The sequence below is a fragment of the Leucoraja erinacea genome, chromosome 39 (assembly GCF_028641065.1).
Source record: "Leucoraja erinacea ecotype New England chromosome 39, Leri_hhj_1, whole genome shotgun sequence".
Taxonomy (NCBI): domain Eukaryota; kingdom Metazoa; phylum Chordata; class Chondrichthyes; order Rajiformes; family Rajidae; genus Leucoraja; species Leucoraja erinaceus.
In genome coordinates, this window is record NC_073415.1 from 5,459,805 (window position 1) to 5,481,144 (window position 21,340).

The following is a 21,340-nucleotide window of genomic DNA, read 5'->3' on the forward strand; positions in this document are numbered from 1 at the left end:
TGTATTGTTTTAAATTCTTAACAAACATTGGAAATAAAACCCGCCCAAATAGTAGAGCCATTCTTCCTGGAAATATGAAATGAATTCCCTTTTAACCCTTTGTTGTTGAACTGCATTAACGAAGGCAAAATTCAAAGCTCTGACTTGAAAGGTTTGGGGGGGGGGTTTGTCGACGTTTTCCTGGTGTTGTTTTCTTTCTTTAGGTTCCCCTTCGTTCCAACGATTGTCTGCTTTTGATTTGGAGAATCCTGTTTAGTGTATCTGTGTATTTTTATAATTTGATTTAATCTACAAAGCTTTGAGCTCGAACTTTTAGGGGCGGTAATTGGAGATTGTACTCGACCCCCGAAAGCAAACCAGCCATTTATTGTGGTTCGTGTTGGTTGTGATAGGGTCTGAGATTTTTTTTATTTAGTTGGATGCATGCGACGAACCGGATACATTTCGTATTCTCTCGGGATCACTGCTGCGAGCTGGGCGCTCGGCCCTTCGCGACTGTGTTGCCCCATTGAAAGAATGCCCAGTCTCTTCCTCACCCTGTTCCTGCTTGGAGAATCTTTTGCCATTTGGTGAGCTTCCCCTTGTGGTGTGAGCGATAGCCGTGGGATTTTTTTTTGTGGTCTTTTGTTCGAGTAGCACCGAGTTTTAAGGTGCTACGTTGCTGATTTATCATATGTAGTATTTTGATTTTCGCATTCTTACCTATTCCGTCTGTTGCTCCGGGTTCCCTTCTCGAGAAAACGACCCAATTTCTGAAGAAGGGTCTCAAAACGTAACCTATTTATTTCCTCCAGATATGCTGTCTGACCCGCTGAGTTACTCCAGCTTTTTGTGTCTATCTTTGGTTTAAACCAGCATCTACAGCCCCCCACCTATTTCTGTCTATTCGAATGCACCACTGGACAATGAACGAATAGACCCTGTCCCTAGGGGATGTGTAGGAAGGAACGGCAGATGCTGGTTTACCCCGAAGATAGACACAAAACGCTGGAGTAACTCAGCTGGTCAGGCAGCATCTCTGGAGAGAAGGAATAGGTACTTAAACGTCACCTCTCCCTTTTCTCCAGAGGTGCAGCCTGACCTGTTGAGTTACTCCAGCTTTTTGTGTCTATTCACTGGGGAACGTGGTCTTTATTGCTCCTTAGTCTTCTGGAGGGAGGAGGATGTGCTGAACAAGGGCAGAATTGGGGGAAGCAAGGAACTGCAGATAGATGCTAGTGAACATACATTGCCAGAGAAACTCAGCTGGTCTGGAGAACATGGATAGGTAACGTTTTGCGTCGTGTCTCTTCTGCAGGCTGAGTTACTCCAACACTTTGTGAGTTTGTAGAAGAGTCCTGGCATGTCACCTATCCACATTCCCCAGAGATGACGCCCTGATCTGCTGAGTTACTCCAGCACCGTGCCTCTCTGAGGTCAAAATTAGTTTGGCCTTTGACCTGGAGATTACTAGGATAGATTTCACTTACCACTACATGTACAAATACTAGTATTGATTTAATATTAATCATTGTCCACAAGCGGCCACTTGTTCCTCAATGTAACCATTAAGAGCTATCCATGGCAGCAGAGTTGCTGCCCGACAGCGCCAGAGACCTGGCTTCGATCCTGACTAAAGGTGCTGCCTGTACGGAGTCTGCACGTTTTCCCTCTGATTGCGTGCATTTTCCCTGCGTGGTCTGGTTTCCTCCCACACTCCAAAGACGTACGGGTTTGTAGGTTAATTGGCTTTGGTAAATATTATAAATTATCCTTCGTGTGTAGGATAGTGTTAGTGTACGGGGGTGATCGATCGCTGGTCAGTGCAGACTCAGTGAGCCAAAGCACCTGTTTCCGTGCTGAATCGCTAAACAAAACGATCCAGTTTTGTTTATTGTCATGTGTACAGAGGTAAAGTGAAAAGCTTTTGTGTGCTATCCAGTCAGAAATAAAGGTCTCGACCCGAAACGTCACCCATTCCCTCTCTCCAGAGATGCTGCCAGTCCTGCTGGGTATCTCCAGCTTTTTGAGTATCACCAGAAAGACTTTATGATTACAATCATGTCATCCACAGTAAACAGACACAGGATAAAGGGAATAATGTTTAGTGCAAGATCAAGTCGATTAAAGATAGTCTGAGGGCTCTAATGAAGCAAATTATATGTCAGGACCACCACGTTCTAGTTGGTGACAGAAGGGTTCAGCTGCCTGGGCAGAAACTGTCTGTTCCCTCTGCCCATTCTTACCACCTATTTGAGAAATTACACAATTAAGTTTCTCTCCCGAGTTGTCTTTGTACCATGTACATGAGTATTTTTTCATGACTTTTCTTTTGTTCGAAATTCTCAGTGTCAAGGCCTTTTACATATAAAAGGAGTGCTGGAATCACTCAGCAGGTCAGGCAGCATCTAGAGAGAAGCAGAGCTGATGTTTCAGGTCAATGACCTTGCACCCACTTTAATTAATTGAAAATGGAAAAAATGCAGATGCTGGATCCCTGAAGTAAACTAAATGTTGGAAATACTCATGAGTCGTACAACACAGAAACAGGCCGTTTGGTCCAGTTCGTCTATGCTGATCAAGATGCCCCATCTAAGCTAGTCCCAGGCCAGATAGTAGCTGTGGAGATTGTTTATAGAGTAATGGGCCTGTCCCACTTAGGCGATTTTTTTAGGCAACTCCAGGTGACTAGTTTGTCGCCACATGTTCCCAGGTGGTCGCCGGGAGTCGTCTCCTCAGTCGCACAAAGTCGTAACGTCTTTCTGGTCGCTGCTAAATTTTCGACATGTTGAAAAATCTTCGGCGATTGTGGGTTTGACGCCAATGAGCGTAGCTTGACTTCTCCTGACGTACGGGCTGTCGTAAGTTGTTGCCAGGAGGACGTAGGTTGGCGCTGCTACAACCATGACAGTCCCCGGCAGTTGCCTAAAAAATCACCAAGTGTGACAGGCCCATTGGCGACACGAGGAACTGCAGATGCTGAAAATTGCCCAACGCATCACCGGTTCCACGCTCCCCTCCATTGAGTCTGTCCAAAGCAAGCGCTGTCTGCGGAGGGTGCTCAGCATCGCCAAGGACTGCTCTCACCCCAACCATGGACTGTTTACCCTCCTACCATCCGGGAGGCGCTACAGGTCTCTCCGTTGCCGAACCAGCAGGTCGAGGAACAGCTTCTTTCCGGCGGCTGTCACTCTACTCAACAACGTACCTCGGTGACTGCCAATCCCCACCCCCCCCCCCCCCCCGGAAACTTATTATTTTTTTATTCAAATCGTTTGCTATGTCGCTCTTCAAGGGAGATGCTAAATGCATTTCGTTGTCTCTGTACTGTACACTGACAATGACAATTAAAATTGAATCTGAATCTGAATCTGAATGCTGAAATCGTATGTAGAACACAAAGTGCTGGAGTGACTCAGTGGGTTAGGCTGCATCTGTGGAGGGAATGGATCGGTGATGTCTTGGATTGGAACCCTTCTTCAGCCGTATATTGCAGCTGACTGTCTTCTTAAGAAACATCAGCTGCAGACTATTATCTTAAGCAACTGGAGATCTGTTTTGGACCCACTGAGTTCTTCTCTTTGCTCAAGATTCTTGCATTTTGTTCAAGATCCCTGTGCCTCTTCCCCCCCCCCCCCCCCCCCCCCCCCCCCCCCCCCCCCCCCCAAATGTCAAGGATCCAGACCCAAAATATCACAAATTCATATTCGCCTGAGATGCTGCCTGACCCACTGAGATCCTCCAGCACTTTGTCCTTTTGTGTAAACCAGCATCTGCAGTTCCTTGGTTCTCCTTATCTTGACTTTAAACAAAATACTAGGTCAGGTTTTGCAAATCTGGTTTCCTTGGACATCACAAAAGGAACATTTACCATGTGCTTGTTTGGCATTGACCTGATTGTGATTCCCACCTGTTTTCCCTTTGGTTATATTTAAATGTTTTATATTTGGGTCATGCATTTCATGATCGTGTTTAGAGCATTTTGTATCCAGGGAAGTAGCTGTAGAGTGGATTTGTAATGTAGCGGCAAGGCCCGATGGTAAACAAGATGATAATGACTGCTTAATCTGTTCTAATGATACTGATTGAATGATAAATGCTGTCTGCAATATTGTGCCTCTCTTGAGCAGGCACTTGGACAGGTCATTAGAGTTCAAATGAAAATCAAAATCACTGCAGACGTTGGCATCTGTGTATTAAATCTGAAAGTACTAGAACACTCAGCTACTCAAGCAGCGCCTGTGTAATGGGGCGACCAGAAATGCACGCTGTATCGTACAATTCGGCACAACCAAAGTCTCATTCTTATTTCCTGACTCTTATACTCAATTTCCTAAGCAATGAAGGCAAGCATATCATACGCCTGTGTAGGAAGTAACTGCAGATGCTGGTTTATACCGAAGATAGACACAAAGTGCTGGAGTAACTCAGCAGGCCAGGCAGCATCTCTGGAGAATAGGACGGGTGACGTTTCGGGTCGGAACCCTTCTTCAGACTGCTAAAATCATACATTCCCTTTACCTCCCGATCTACTTGTGCTGCCACCTTTAGTAGATTATGAACCTGGACTCCAAGATCCCTCACTCGGTTGATCGAACAGCATCAGTGGAAAGAGCAATAATGCTGCAGAAAAGCTTTTCACTGTACCTCAATACTTCTCACAATAAACTAAACTAAACTCTGTATATTAAAGTGACTGAAGAAGGGTCTCAACCCGAAACGTCACCCATTCCTTCTCTCCAGAGATGCTGCCTGTCCCGCTGAGTTACTCCAGCATTTTGTCTATCTTCGGTTTAAACCAGCATCTGCAGTTGCTTCTTACACTCTGCACATTAATGCTGCAAGGGGAAGATAGACACAAAGTGTTAGAATAAATCAGCAGGTCAGGCAGCATTTCGGGAGAAAAAAGATGGGTGATGTTTCGGGTGAAAGCCCTTCTTCAGACCCAGCCAGTGCCGAAAAGTCACCCATCCTTTTCCTCCAGAGATGCTGCCTGACCAGCTAAATTGCTACAACACTTTTTGTCTATCTTCGGTACAAACTAGCAACTGCAGTTCCTTCCGACATTATATAGCCCCTGTCCCACTTTCACGACCTAATTGGCGACCACTACCGAGTTTGCCCTTGACTCGTACTCGCAGAATGGTCGCCACGAGGTCTTAGGAGGTCTTCGTAACTCTTCCTCATGCTGGTGAGTGGTCTCCGCGTACTTGTGGCCTCAAGCAGGTCGCGGCGTTTTTTCCAGACTGATAAAAAATGTCCACGAGTAATAAAAAAAGGTTGGCAAGGAAAAAATGGATATTATTTACTCGGAGGTAGGTCGTAGGTAGGTCGTGATGATAGTCTTAGGTCGATAACAGGCCCGCGAAAAAAAATGCAAACATGACATCATTTTATCATGTGATCATTTTCCACTCGTAGCTAGTCGTAGTTGGTCTTAGGTGTGGAAGGCTGAGGTCGAGGGGGGTTAGAAACATAGAAACATAGAAATTAGGTGCAGGAGTAGGCCATTCGGCCCTTCGAGCCTGCACCGCCATTCAATATGATCATGGCTGATCATCCAACTCAGTATCCCGTACCTGCCTTCTCTCCATACCCCCTGATCCCCTTAGCCACAAGGGCCACATCTAACTTCTTAAATATAGCCAATGGCCTCAACTACCCTCTGTGGCAGAGAGTTCCAGAGATTCACCACTCTCTGTGTGAAAAAAAAAAAAAAAAAAAAGACAAGACGAGGGTTGTAAGAGGTTGTAGACTTAGGCGTAGGAGGTCTTTTACTTCGGCAAGTCAACAAGACCTTGACTTTTTTTTCAACATCTAAGGTCTTCTAAACTCGTGGATTAGGTTGTCCAAGTGGGACAGGCCCTCAATGCTGTTAATTAAAGGTCTTGCCATGAACTCTATGCTCTCCCCTTGCATTCAAACTCTCAAAGTGCACCACTTCATGTTCGCATCTGGAACCTTGAGTTTGAAACGCTTCTCGATTTTGCTGAAGGGTTCCAGATCTGAAGCTTTGACTCTTAACTCGTTCCGCAGATAGTGTCGAACCTGCTGAGCGCGTTTCCAGCATCCCCCCCTTTATTTCAGTGAAAGTCAAGGCGCAGTTGTAGTGGCAGCCAACTTCAGGGGGAAAGAGGTTAGTGGGGAGGGGAAGATGGGATTGTGGTTGGACGGCTAGTTTGGGAGGAGCAGAATATGAGATTGGCCCTGGGAGTATATTTGCTAACAAAGCAGATCAAAAGTTAATTCGCTGACAGATATTGGGAATAACTTGGAATGGAGAGGATAAGAACATGGAAAGCAGAAACAGGGATCGGCCATTTGGCACCTTGTGCCTATCTGGTATTGAATGAGATCATGTTGATCTTTGTCCTTGGGGCCACTTTGATGTCCTAATCCCTCATTTCTTTACTATCCAGTGAGATATCTTGTGAATGTTTCTATGCATATTTTTCACAAAAAAAGTTTCTGGGCACGAAATTAAACAACAGCCTGAGTTGACTTTGGGTGGGAGTCATACAGCATGGAACAGGCCCTTCGGCCCTTCTTGTCCATGCTGAACAAGGTGCCCCATCTACACTAGTCCCACCTGCCCACCACGTTCTGTCCATATCCCTCTAAACCTTTCCTATCGATGTACACTACCTGTCCAAATGTCTTTTGAATGTTATAGTTTCTCACCATCGACGGCACCACTGTCCCCCCATCTCCCCAGGCCCGCAACCTTGGCGTGATCTTTGATTCCACCCTCTCCCTTGAGCCTCACATCCGCCATGTCGTTAAAACCTCCTTCTTTCATCTCCGCAACATCGCCAAACTCAGACCCTCTCTCACACCGCCCGCTGTTACACTCCAAAGAATACACTTATAGCCAGCCCAACCTCTCCCTGTAGCTCAGACTGCCGTGAAGAAGAATAATGGGGACCCAGTGTGTGGGGACCGCAGTGCGGGACGGTGGCAGAATAAAGGGGGACCCGATGTGGGGGTGCACTCTAGTTTAAGAATCCTCTGCCTGTGTTTGTTTGTTCATTCGTTCTGGTTTACAGACTGTGCAAACGTCATCCAGCCAACAGTCGCTTGTCTTTTACTGTTTGTTTTCACTTAAATTTCACGTTTCCATGTACCTTGTGTGTTGTGACTGTTGGCAGATCAATTTCCCTCCGGGGATGAATAATGTCCGTTATCGTACAACGTCCTGGCAACGTCCTCATACATCTTCTGTGGACTCTTTGCGCCATAACAGCGTCTTTCCCAAATTAGGGTGATCAAAACTGAATAAAATATTCACGACTGTGGCATCAGTAATAGTAATAATAATAATAAATAAATACTTTATTGATCCCTTCGGGGAAATTCAGATGTCCAGAAGCCCTCAACCAACAAACACACACATTCAAAACAAGCGCAGACATAAAATACAATATGGACAATACCTGAGAACAATAAATACTTAAAAATTAAATAATTAATTTTATTTTAAAAGAGCAAAAACGCATCCCCCTACAGCATAGCGGTCCGTACTATAAAATCTAATGGCTGCAGGGGTGAAGGATCTCCTGAACCGCTCCGTTCAACGTAGGGAGAGGAGCCTGTTGTTGTTCTGAGTGCTCTTTTGACTCGTCAGAAACTAGTTCCTTTTACAGTTGTAACATAGCGTTCCAACTTCTTTACTCAGTACCCTGACCGATGAAGGCCAATGTGCCAAAAGCTTTCTTGACCACCTTATCCGGTGTCAGCTATTCAATTTAGTTGGATAAAGGTGTCGTGATGAAGTGCAAAGGCAGGTATCAGTATTGATTTATTATTGTCACGTGTACGGAGATAAAATGAAAATCTTTGTTTTGAGTGCTATCCAGGCATATCATATCATGCATGAGTACAATCAACCCATACATATGTGTACCAGTACAGAATATTGTGTTACAACTATAGAGTAAGTACATATAAAAAACAGTGCAAGGATTACAATCAGGAAAATCGGGAATACACCCTTAGCCTGAAGAAGGATCTCGACCCAAAATGTCACCCATTCCTTCTCTCTGACTTACTCCAGCATTTTGTGTCTATCTTAAAGCCCTGTCCTCCGGTACGAGTTCATTCCAAGAACTCTCCCGAGTTTAAAAAAAATCAAACTCGTGGTAAGAACGGAGAATTAACGTAGCGGGTACGTCAGAGCTCGGGGACGTCTCTTAGCGGCTCATAACGCTAACAGCGGGTACTCGGGAAGACTCGCTAATGGCAGGTAAGCACGGGAAGACTCGTGAAGATTTTTCAACATGTTGAAAAATGTCCACGAGATCCCCGAGTACCGACGAGCGGCCATTACTGTAAATCTCCGAGTTCGAATCAGGGCAAACTCGGGGAGAGCTCTTGGAATGAACTCGTACCGTGGGACAGGGCTATGAGTTTATGAGAAGTGAGTTGGAAAGTCTGGCAACAGCAGGGAGAATCTGTTCTTGATTCGGGTGGTACATTCTTTCAAGCTTTTGTACCCTCTGCCCTATGGGAGAGGGGAGAAGAGATAATATGTAGGGCGTGAATGTTTTTTTTTAAACGCTTACTGTTTTCCCATGGTAGACGCATAGCAGCTCTGAATGTGCAGGAAGGAACTACAGATGCTGGTTTATACCAAAGATTGATCCGAAATGCTGGAGTAACTCAGCAGGTTAGGCAGCATCTCTGGAGAAAAAGGATGGATGATGGTTAAACGATGGGGTCCTCTACCTCTAGTTTCCCCCCCCCCCCCCCCCCCCCTCCACGTTCAGTCTGAAGAAGGGTCCCGACCCGAATCATCCATCCTTTTTCCTTTTTCTCCAGGGATGCTGCCTGACCCGCTGTACATAGCTGCTCTGATCTGATGGAACTGGGGCTAGCGAGGGAATTGAAAGAGGGGAACACACTGCCAGCACGAGTGGGGGAGCCAGATGACTGGCAAGGCTGCATGGTATAATGTATAAGAAGGGACTGCAGATGCGGATTAGTCTGAAGAAAGGTTTCGGGCCTGAAACATTGCCTATTTTCTTCGCTCCAGACACGCTGCCACACCTGCTGAGTTTCTCCAGTATTTATGTCTACCTGCATGGTATAATGATAGGTTTGTGAACACTTCCAAATATAATGCTAATGAATGTACAGAATGTTTAGCTGCTGAGCTGTTTTTGGACTGTTCTTGTTTATGGTACACATTATTCTGAATAAAGAATACATCTGGAAAAGGTATGGGAGAGTGGGGGAGACAGATAGTGGCATTGAAGAGACTTTTGGATAGACTCATGGATATACAGGGAATGGAGGGATATGGATCACATGCAGATGGGAGATTAGTTTAATTTAGTATCATGTTCGGCACAGACACTGTTCCTGTGCTGCACTGTTCTATATTTCATGTTATTCAGTTCAATCGCAAGTGACATTTGCACGATGGTTTGATCTCACTTGCCTAGAGGTCTAGGATATTAGTGACATTTCTGTGATTCTTTGCATAAGAGAAAACTTCCGTCCTGTACCTTTGAAGTGCAGGTAGTTGTTTGCAGACACCCATTAATATCCCACCCAAAAGCGGTGGGTTTATGGTGGTGGCTTTTGAGGGCTGAACAGCTAGGGAACTCACTTGTACTCTTGTTGGTACTTGTGGGCAGAGCACCAAGGCAAATTCCTTGTATGTGAATACTTGGCCAATAAACTTACTTACTTACTTACTCTTTATATGAGCTCAGTTTAATTCTCGAAAGGAACTGCAGATGCTGGTTTACACTGAAGATAGATACAAAATGCTGGAGTAACTCAGCAGGCAGCATCTCTGGAGAGAAAGAATGGGTGACGTTTCGGGTCAAAACCCTTCTTCTGACTTTTTTAGAAGGTCACCCTTTCTTGACAGAGAAATTAAAAATGTTGCAAGATCTCAACCAGTCAAGATATGGAAAGGGAAGAGGTCCTTCTGCAATTGTACAGGGCCCAAGTGGGACCACACCTGGAGGATTGTGTGCAGTTTTGGTCTCCAAATTTGAGGAAGGACATTCTTGCTATTGAGGGAGTGCAGCGTAAGTTCACAAGGTTATTTCCCGCGGTGGCGGGACTGTCATATGTTGAAAGAATGGAGCGACTTGGTTTGTATACAATGGAATTTAGAAGGATGAGAGGGGTTCGTATTGAAACATATAAGATTATTAAGGGATTGGACACGCTATAGGCAGGAAACATGTTGGGGGAGACCAGAACCTGGGGCCACAGTTTAAGAATAAGGGGCAGGCTAGAACAGAGATGAGGAAAAACCTTTTTACCCAGAGAGTTGTGAATCTGTGGAATTATCTGCCTCAGAAGGCAGTGGAGGCCAATTCTCTGGATGCTTTCAAGAGAGAGTTAGATAGAGCACTTAAAGATAGCGGAGTCAAGGGAGAAGGCAAAAACGGGGTACTGATTGTGGATGATCAGCCATGATCACATTGCATGGCGGTGCTGGCTTGACGGGCCGAATGGCCTACTCCTGCACCTGTTGTCTATCATCATTCCTTCTCTCCAGCGATGCTGCCTGTCCACCCAAGTTACTCCAGCATGTTGTGCCTATCTCACCTGTATGCTGAATTTCAGAGGTGCGAGGATTACATTGAGCTAAGATTGGTGCATGATTGTTGTAAGTGCCCCAATTTGCAGGGAGAATCCCTGCTGAGTACAAACCCATTCCCCTGCTTACAGTCAATTGCCATGACTGACAATATTGCTTTGATGTTGTTACTGTTACTTTTAATGAGCTGATAATCTCTCTCCAGCGACTCTCTCTTCCTCTTTGGCTAGACAGTGAAGTGTGTAAAACTAACTGATAATGTGTATTTGTTTTATTTTTGTGTCCCAAACCTTCCAGATTAGTGTATTGTCAGATGCCTTCCAATAATACACTCCATGCAGTATTGGTTCATTCTCCCCAGAGGTGCTGTTTGTCCCGCTGTGTTACTCCAGACATTTTACTCCAGCATTTTGTGTGTATCTTTGTCTGCAGTTCCTTGGTAGACAAAGGTGCTGGAGAAACTCAGCGGGTGCAGGAGCATCTATGGAGCAAAATAAATAGGCAATGTTTCATAGAGACATAGACATAGAAACATAGAAATTAGGTGCAGGAGTAGGCCATTCGACCCTTCGAGCCTGCACCGCCATTCAATATGATCATGGCTGATCAGGGTCTGAAGAAGGGTTTCGGCGCAAAACGTTGCCTATTCCTTCGCTCCATAGCTGCTGCTGCACCCGCTGAGTTTCTCCAGCACTTTTGTCCACCTTGTCTTTCTGCTGCCTGGTTCGCCCGCAACAAAAGCTTTTCACTGTACCTCGGTACACGTGACAACAAACTAAACCGAAACGAAACTACTTGGGGCTGAATGGCTTCTTTCTGTGCTGTACTTTCTGTGCAAGGTACAATGAGGAATTTCTCCAGTGGTACTCATCTACTCTGTAACTTCCTGTTCTTGCCAGAGTCTAGTTCCTGATTCAACTTTGCATCCGACCACAGCAGATGGCCCGAGCAGGTCACGTGGTCACAGCTGCATGGTTGATCATTGAGCAGTCAGGGCTGCCCGTCCCTGAGACCTGCTCCTGTGGCAAGTGATCAGCGTCACGACAGTCTGACACCGCAAGGTTGTAAGTTAAGAATAAGGAGTAAGCCATTTAGAACGGAGATGAGGAAACACTTTTTCTCACAGAGAGTGGCGAGTCTGTGGAATTCTCTGCCTCAGTGGGCGGAGGAGGCAGGTTCTCTGCATGTTTTCAAGAGAGAACTAGATAGGGCTCTTTAAAAATAGCAGAGTCAGGGGATGTGGGAAGAAGGCAGGAACGGGGTACTGATTGGGGATGATCAGCCATGATCACATTGAATGGCGGTGCTGACAATCCACACACACCAACACTACCTTACACGCACTAAGGACAATTTTTACATTTACACCAAGCCAATTAACCTACAAATCTGTAGGTCTTTGGAGTGCGAGAGGAAACCGAAGATCTCGGAGAAAACCCACGCTGGTCACGGGAAGAACGTGCAAACTCCGTACAGAAAGCAGCCCTAGTCTCGAAGATGGCCGAATGGTAAACCAGCTGCATTTCCTGGATATGCTTGTCTATTGTAATGGTAAACCAGCTGAAACCTAGTCTAATCCGCCTTGACTTTTGAGTATGTGTAGGAAGGAAGGTGCTGGTTTCATCCGCAGGTGGACACAAAATGCTGGAGTAACTCAGCGGGACAGGCAGCATCTCTGGAGAGAAGGAATGGGTGACTTTTTGGCTCAGATTGACGAAGCTGTCTCAACCCGAAATATCACTCATTCCTTCTCTCCAGAGATGCTGCCTGGCCCGCTGAGTTACTCCAGCATTTTGTGTTTATCTTTGACTTTGACTATTGAGGTTTTAAAGCAACACCCTTCCTCCTCTCGTTCAGTTCGATGTACACGGAACAGAGCATTGAAGGTGAACCCACAGCCATGATTGATGTAATTGCTCCACAGAGCTTGCAGGGGAGATTCACCACAAGATTGAAGATAGACACAAAATGCTGGAGCAACTCAGCAGGCCAGCCAGCACCTCTGGATAAATGGTCAGCACACTTATAGCTATTCCTTTTCTGCCAAGATGTGTTCCGATCCAAAATGTCACCTATTCCTTTTCTCCAGAGATGCTGCCTGACCCGCTGTGTTACTCCAGCACTTTCTGTCTCTCATAAACTGCAGTTCCTTCTGCCACGATTTGTCTTCACCACAATATCGACTTGGGTGGCAGAGATAATGCGTAGGCTGGGTTTACTTTCACTGTGAAGATGAGGTTGAGAATCAAGTCTGAAGAAGAATCTCGACCTGAAACGCCATCTATCTGTGTTCTCCAGAGATGTTGCCTGACCCGCTGAGTTACTCCAGCACTTTGTGTCTATTTGAGGTTCAGAACTGAACTGCCAGAGCCTGAAAAAAGATCCTGATTTGTCTCGAATACCACCACCACACAGGCAATCCAGCTTAGTTTTTTTTTTAAACTTTTCTTAAAATCTCTTTCGCCTCCCCCCACGCCTCCCCCAGATTTTAATGCCTTGGTGTTTCACCATCGAGTGATTGCATCATCTTTCCCCTCTCTACTTATTTTAAACCACCACCTGCCCATGCATGCAATCAAATCTCCTCTCGATCCTATTGAAGGCTTGCGTGATATTGAGACTCAAAGGGTTAAAGAGTGAGAACAGGCTACATACACTGGCCTTGTGTTTCTTGCGTAGAACTCGGGCAGCAAGGTGGCGCAGTGGTAGAGCTACTGCCTCACAGCGCCAGAGACCTGGGTTCGGTCCTGACTAGGGCTGCTGTCTGTACGGAGTTTGCACGTTCTTCCCGTGACCAGCGTGGGTTTTCCCCGAGATCTTCGGTTTCCTCTCGCACTCCAAAGACCTACTGATTTGTAGGTTAATTGGCTTGGTGTAAATGTAAACATTGTCCCTAGTGCGTGTAAGGTAGTGTTGGTGTGTGTGGATTGCTGGTCGATGCAGGCTCGGTGGGCCGATGGGCTTGTTTCTGTACTGTATCTTTAACTGCACCACTGTGGGATGGTGCCCTTGCCGATGAGGCACTTGTCCTAATTTAGAGCACAGTTCTGACTCAGTGCTGTCACTGTGCTTTGTGGTTGCGCTGTATTCTATTCCCCTTTTGATTCCCTGCCCTGCTTTTGGCACTTGAGTTGGACTTTGTCTGATTTACTGAGGTCTTAATATGCATTTCCCAACGAGAGCTCACAGGCTCAGATTTGCTGTTTGGAGCAACCACTTCGTCGCTATGAAAACCACTTGCGCCGTTGTGTTTGGAACTTGTTTGTTCTTCACAAATTATAGGATTAGAATTAAGCCATTCGGCCCATCGAGTCTACTCCGCCATTCAATCATGGCTGATCTCTGCCTCCCAGTCCCATTTTCCTGCCTTCTCCCCAGAACCCTTGACACCAGTTCTATTCCAGAATTTCTGAATTCAAGCCTTAAAATATCCACTGACTTGGCCTCCACAGCCCTCTGTGGCAATGACTTCCACAGATGAACTACCCTCTGACTAAAGAACTTCCTCCTCATCTCCTTTCTAAAAGAGCGGCATTTAATTCTGAGGCTACGTTCCTCTGTCCTAGACTCTCCCACCAGTGGAAACATCCTCTCCACATCCACTCTATCTGTGCCTTTCATTATTGTGTCGAGGTCAAGGTTCACGTCGCGGCCCTGTTTCCACCAGTCTTTCCACCACCATGCACAAGAAGCAACAAGACAGACACCATTGTATGCAGATGCCGAGAAATGTGTTCAGCTCTGGCCAAAGATACTAGATCTTTAGTCTACTAGATCCTCTAATATCTTTGGCTCTGGCTGAACAACTTCTAGTCTTGTGAGTGGACTCGATAAGAAGATTATTCTGTAAGTTTCAATGAGGTCCCCCCTCAACCTTCTAAACTCCAGCGAGTACAGGCCCAGTGCTGTCAAACGCTCATCGTACACTAACCCGCACATTCCTGGAACCTGTCTTGTAAAGTATTGATGAAATGCAGTGAACTGGTCAAGTCAAGTCAAGTCAAGTTTATTTGTCACATACACATATGAGATGTGCAGTGAAATGAAAGTGGCAATGCTCGCGGACTTTTGTGCAAAAGACAAACAACAAAACAACCAAACAAATTATAAACACAATCATAACACACATATTCTTGACTTGTCACTGACTCAGACTGTCAATACTATGTCACCATGTAGTTAAAGCATCAGCTTGGTTGGGTTGCCAATATGCCCGATCCTCTGATGGTGGATTTCAGTGTGGGAGGAACTCGGGGAGTCAGGCGCATTTGTGCAGGGTTCATTGTTGGCTGAGGGAAGGTGACAAGGAGGCATACAAACAGTAAAATTAATCAGGAGGACACTGAAACCCATCTGGGAACGGCTAGTTCTAGCACTAGTAGTTCTCTGACTAATTTCACAACATAGGCAGGGCTGCCAACTCACGCTTTGAGCATGAGAATCACGCATTTGAACAAATTCTCACGCTGATCACAAATTTCTCACGCTCTGTCGGAATTATGTATTCTCCAGATCACATTTAATAGAATAATATTGCTTAAATATAGTTATTGGACTTTGCATTTCGGAAAAGTCCCAGCTGAGAGGAAGACCGCAAAATACTGAAAATATTGGGGGTGAAGATGACTTCAGGACAGTTTGTTACGAAAATGAAAGAAATGGTGACAGAATATATACAGCGGAGTGAATATAATTTTATGGATGAGAAATTGTGTTCAACCAATTGATGACTTCTTTGACAAAGCAACTAGCATGTTAGATAACAAGGAAGCCAATGGATGTAGCAAATTTTGTTATACATAATTTGGTCTGTGAAGTGCCCCAGAAAAGATTATCGCATTAGATAAGCACCTGTGGACTTGAACGTAAAAGGTTAAGTCCAGGGGGTCAGATATGGGGCTTTATGTGTGGGCCAGATATATTGTCAGTGCAGAGGAGCTAGGAGCAAGGCCAAGTGTGCATCCAGTCAAGGTCTGGAATAGTACTAGGTGTGCAGTCAAAGCTGGGACAATGGGAGTGTTCAGCACTGGGAACCTAAGCAGGTAAGCAGCTATGATCAGGGTAGAATAGGGGGCCAGGTAAGGCTGGACTCAGGGACAGGAATGAGAGAAGGTATGCAACTGGAGTCAGGGCCAGGAGTAGTACCAGGTGTGCAGTGAGACCCAGATTGGTCAACATGGGCCAAGTGTTTGATTATAACCTGATTTCCAAACATGAAAACACTAAGATCATTCATGTGCTGCACCTGTTGATCAGAGCCTGGGCTCTACTGTGGAATGTAATTAGGAATGTAATTTAGTCTAACCTTATTCATAGCTAATCCAATTTAAAGCGTATATATTGCATTCAAGTATAGTTAAAAGACTCGCTACAATATGCACCATATTGCACAATTTCAAGCTGAAAAATGCAAAAGTTCTGTACCAATGGGAGGGGGGACACCCTCCTCCCACACCCTCTCCCCCCCACCCCCCTCCCCCCGGTTGCTATGCTCCCTTGGGCTTGGTCTCTCGCAATTTCTCACTCCCAACTCTCATTCAATGTTGGCAGCCCTGACATAGGCCTCATTATCACCTCCCCATCAGCCAACAATGAACTATTCTACATTTCCTTGATCATCGTCTGCTTTGATCTGTCCTTTTCACACTTTACATTCCCCTTGTACCCTTCCACATCTCTAGTCTACCCCCTCCCATGACTCTCAGTTTGCAGAAGGATCTCGACCCGAAACGTCACCCATTCCATCTCTCCAGAGATGCTGCCTGTTACTCCAGCCTGGTGTCAAGGGAGATGCTAGGTTACTCCAGCTTTTTGTGTATATCTTTGGTTTAAACCAGCATCTGCAGTTCCTTCCTACACATCTATGGAGGGAATGGATAGGTGACATTTTGAGTCGGGACCCTATTTCAGTCTTATTCAAGTCTTGGATCAAGATGAAATTGGTTCAAAGATAGACATGAAGTGCTGGAGTAACTCAGCAGGTCAGGCAGCAACTCTGGAGAAAAAGGATCGATGACGTTTTGTCTTGGGACCCAAATCTTTATCTTTGGTATAAACAAGGATTTGCAGTTCTTTGTTTCTGCATTTTGAACTTGGTTCGAGCCTTATTTCCCGAAGCTGCTACTTCAGTGTCGTGGTGAAATGAATTGGCAGTGATGCGCCTTTGGAAGTCGGTTCAGGGGTTATACAGGGCTATTTCAACGAATTCTGGTTATCTGACATTCACCTCCAGTCTGAAGAAGGGTTCCGACTCAAAACGTCACCCATCCTAATGCTGCCTGACCCACTGAGTTACTCTAGCACTTTGTGTCTATCTTTGGTTTAAACCAGCATCAGTTCCTTCCTACATATCCAGTTCTCTGCTTGCATAACGTTCAGACTTGGATTCTCTCCAGCAGTACACGCTGGACAATTTCAACTGGGAACGCTGGAGAAAAGCTTTGTATTCATTCCTAGTTTGCTGGGACTGGTTAACTCATCACACAGACTTATTTAGGTCAACTGGCACACAACTTGTGTCTCAACCTCTTGCCTGATGCAGTTAAACTTCAGACAGAAAAGGATTATTTATATTACATTCACTTCTCAACCAGGCACTTTGCATTACAAAACTACCATTTTAGCTTAAGTTAAATTACCAAAAGAAAATCATGAAATTGCCCTTTGAGCGATTCATCTGTCCTGTGATATTATCTCGCTTAGTCTGGCATTTAACACCATCTCAGACACAAAAAGCTGGAGTAACTCAGCGGGACAGGCGGCATCTCTAGAGAGAAGGAATGGTTGATGATTTGGGTCGAGACCCTTCTTTAGGCTAAAAGGTCATGACCCGAAACATCGCCCATTCCTTCTCTCCAGAGATGCCGCCTGTCCCACTGAGTTACTCCAGCTTTTTGTGCCTATCTTCATCTTAAACCAGCATCTGCAGTTCTTTCCTACATATTGTTGATTTAGCCACCTTTAATGTTTCAATTCCTTCACAAGTTGTCACCCTTTTCCCCCCCCCCAAAATAACCTTTACATATATATATATTTGTGTCTATAATATATATATAAGCCTCTTCACACATCAGTGTCTATGCATTAAATAATGTTATGCTCAGTAGTGTTTGAACGTACAGTATCTTTAAACAAAACACCCTTGCCACTCATGTGGCCCCCCCTGGGGTCATATTTCTCATCTTGAAAGAGGGGTAGCCCCTTGGATCTCAGCCCCTCAATGTCAAGCAACAGAATGACCCTAGACTGTGGTCCTCCCCCGCAGCAACTTGATGTTGGCTGCACCAACCTTCAATGCATCCCTCAGTGCAGTCTTGCAGTCTGGAATGGACCATTCGGCAACATTCCCCAAGATAGACACAAAGTGTCGGAGTATCTCAGCGGGCCAGGCAAACAAAGTTTGGGTAGACCAAAGAGAGTCATTCACCGAGTTGGTGATCTTCCAGCATCACTTGATGTTGTCAATTTCCAAATGTTGCCTAGACTTTATTCTTCTTAAGTTGGGAGTCTCATGGTACCAATTTAAGAGAACAATTAAGATAAACCACATTTTTGTGTGTCTGGAGCCACAGGTAGGTCATACCAAGTAAGGACAGCAGATTTCCTTTCCTAACAGACTTTTGTAACTCAAGTGAATTTTACTGGTCCAATTTTTTTCATTGCTATACTGACTTTCATTTCTTTCAGATCATTTATTTCCCTGAATTAAAATTCCCATTCAGCTGATATGGGTATTGAACCCTGGAATTTAACATCAGGATTACTAGTCCAGGTTTCGGGGTTACTGGTCAAACAGCTAGTTTGTACACGTGGAATGAACATATCAAAGATTCATTGTGAATTGAACTTTGGGTGTTCATGCCTGCTCTGGCTTGCAATAACACTGTTCACCTTGTCTGTGTCCTCAATACAACCTGTGTGTTATTTATCTTTAGAATCATGATTAATGATCGTCTCAGTAAACGCCTGTGGTTATCCTCAGATCTCGCTATCTCTCCATCGGGTATAAAGGCACTTCCTGCATTTTATACCATGTTAATCGGTTTTTGAAAGTTTTGCCCCATGGTGAGAACAGGAGGCGGCCACTCAGCCAAGAACTGAATCCTCAATGTCACATGAAGCTGCAAAGTAGTGTGCAGCTGATATTGGACGTAAGGTCCATTTACTGTCCTTCCTTGCTGTGCAGGCAGATAATAGGAATCTGAGGGGTAACTTTTTCACACAGAGGGTAGTGTGTGTATGGAACAAGCTGCCAGAGGAGTAGTTGAGGCTGGGACTATCCCAACATTTACGAAACAGTTAGACAGGTACATGGATAGGACAGGTTTGGAGGGATATGGACCAAATGTGGCATTAGAGTAGCTGGGGCATGTTGGCCTGTGTGCGCAAGTTGGGCCAAAGGGCCTGTTTCCACACTCTATGATTCTATTTGCCACAGTGTCCACACAGTCTTAGTAATTAAGGCTTAGCCAGTTGGCTCATAGCCATACAGCACAGGAACAAGCCCTTCGGCCCAACTTGCCCATGCCAACCAAGATGCCTTCTCAACACTCGTCCCACCTGCCAACCTTTAGCCACATCCCTCTCAACCTATTTTATCCATGTATGTGCCAAAGGTCATTTGGATGATCTCAGCTGATACTAATAATAATAATAATAATAATACATTTTATTTATGGGCGCCTTTCAAGAGTCTCAAGGACACCGTACAAAAAAATTTAGCAGGTAGAGGAAAAACATGTAAGGGGAATTAAATAAATAGTAGAGACATGACTAGTACACAAAGTAAAGACAGAATACAATTCAAAACACAATATGAGGCAATTAATGCACAGATGAAAAGGGAGGGGGACGTGGGGCTAAGGATAGGCAGAGGTGAAGAGAGCCGAGTACGGAGCCTTGGGGAACGCCTTGAGTGACTGTGGCTGTAGCAGAGGTGTGGTTGTGGAGAGAGATGAAGTGGGATCTGTTGGAAAGGTAGGAACGGAGCCAGCTGAGTGCAGTGCTGAGGTCTTTGAGTCTGGTGAGCAGGATGTTATGGTTCACTGTATCGAAGGCTGCGCTCAGGTTGAGGAGGATGAGGATGTTGAGGGAACCAGTGTCAGCAGAGGTATACTAAGCATGGGCTGAGTGCTTCCTACTTGAATGTGGAAGTGAGATAGGACTGGAATCACATGAAATTGCTGCCAGCATCTTCACCCATCAGTTCAGCCTTGCTTGTCAGAGGTGGGCTTTTGTGGGAGAAAGTTTGGGAGTGGGAAATCTGAGTGGGTTCTAGTGGAGGCAGATGCTAGTGGATCACCTGCCAGTGGAGGAAGGTGAAATGCTTCCTGCTTTTTACCACAGAGATTCTTGCGGTTGGAAGTGAAGCATTGACCAAGATACGGTGTGTATGGGACAACTTCCACCTGTACTCCAACGGTGCTCAGTGGATATAATAGAGTGCAGCGTAAGTTCACGAGGTTAATTCCTGGGATGGCGGGACTGTCTTATGTTGATAGAATGGAGCAACTGGGCTTGTATACTCTGGAATTTAGGATGAGAGGGGATCTTATTGAAACATATAAGATTATTAAGGGTTTGGACACGCTAGAAGCAGGAAACGTGTTCCCGATGTTGGGGGAGTCCAGAACCAAGGGCCACATTTTAAGAATAAGGGGTAGGCCATTTAGAACGGAGATGAGGAAAAACGTTTTCACCCAGAGAGTTGTGAATCTGTGGAATTCTCTGCCTCAGAAGGCAGTGGAGGCCAATTCTCTGGATGCTTTCAAGAGAGAGTTAGATAGAGCTCTTAAAGATAGCGGAGTTAAGGGATATGGGGATAAGGCAGGAATAGGGTACTGATTGTGGATGGATGATCACAGTGTATGGCGGTGCAGGCTCGAAGGGCCGACTCCTGCACCTATTGTTTATTGGTCCATCCCACTGCCTGCATGGATCTGCTTGGATATAAATTAAACCCTGAAGATGAAGATGCTGGAATCTTGAGCAAAACCAAAGTACTGGAGAAACTCAGCGGGTCAGGCAGCATCTGTGGAGGAAATGGACAGAAGACACTTCAGGTGGGAACCCAACTTAACACTGAAGAAGCGTCCTGACCTGAAACATTGTCAGGAGTATTTTATTGTCATATATACCAAAATGGAATGATGGAATCCCTACATGCAATAGCACAATATGTTTGTAACTACAGTGCTCAATTGATAATGTTAAAAACATCAAAGAGTTCCATTAAAAAAAAATTTAAATAGTGCAAAAACAAACGCAAAGCCCGAAGTCCATGGTGCAACCAAGGCATCCAAGATCTAGCCCCCTCATGATTGTATTTGATGGCGATTAGAAATAGCAAGCTTGGAATTCGTGTAGGAAGGAACTGCAGATGCTGGTTTACACCGAAGATAGACACAGAGTGCTGGAGTAACTCAGCGGGACAGGCAGCATCTCTGGATAGAAGGAATGGGTGACGTTTCTTCCTACAGCTAGGCTGAAGAAGGCCCTTGACCTAAAACGTCACCCATTCCTTCTATCCAGACATGGCAAGCTTGGATAATTTGTTTCCCGTGTCCCCCACCCCACCCCCATCAAAATCCAAGAGACCCATAGACTGGTTGCAGTTTCTCCCCTGCCCCCTCTATCAGGCATGCAACCCCAGGCGTTCCCTGGTGATAATCCCCCCCCTGTTCTTTGGGAAATGGTTTCGGAAATCCAGTTTGTCTGAAACCAATATGATTAAATGCTTGGTAAATAATTTCATGATGTTACCTGAAGTGTTTATTTTTGACCTGCAAACCATCAAGTGAC

At 45.3% G+C, this 21,340-nt stretch overlaps 2 protein-coding genes across 3 annotated transcripts in view; one reads left to right on the plus strand and one right to left on the minus strand.

Moving 5' to 3' along the window:
* The window catches only part of LOC129714453 (protein GPR108-like), a 112,063-nt gene that overhangs the window by 58,900 nt on the left and 31,823 nt on the right, over nucleotides 1–21,340 (minus strand). The window lies entirely within an intron of this gene.
* LOC129714452 (cdc42-interacting protein 4-like) overlaps nucleotides 1–21,340 on the plus strand; it is a 95,286-nt gene that overhangs the window by 707 nt on the left and 73,239 nt on the right. The window lies entirely within an intron of this gene.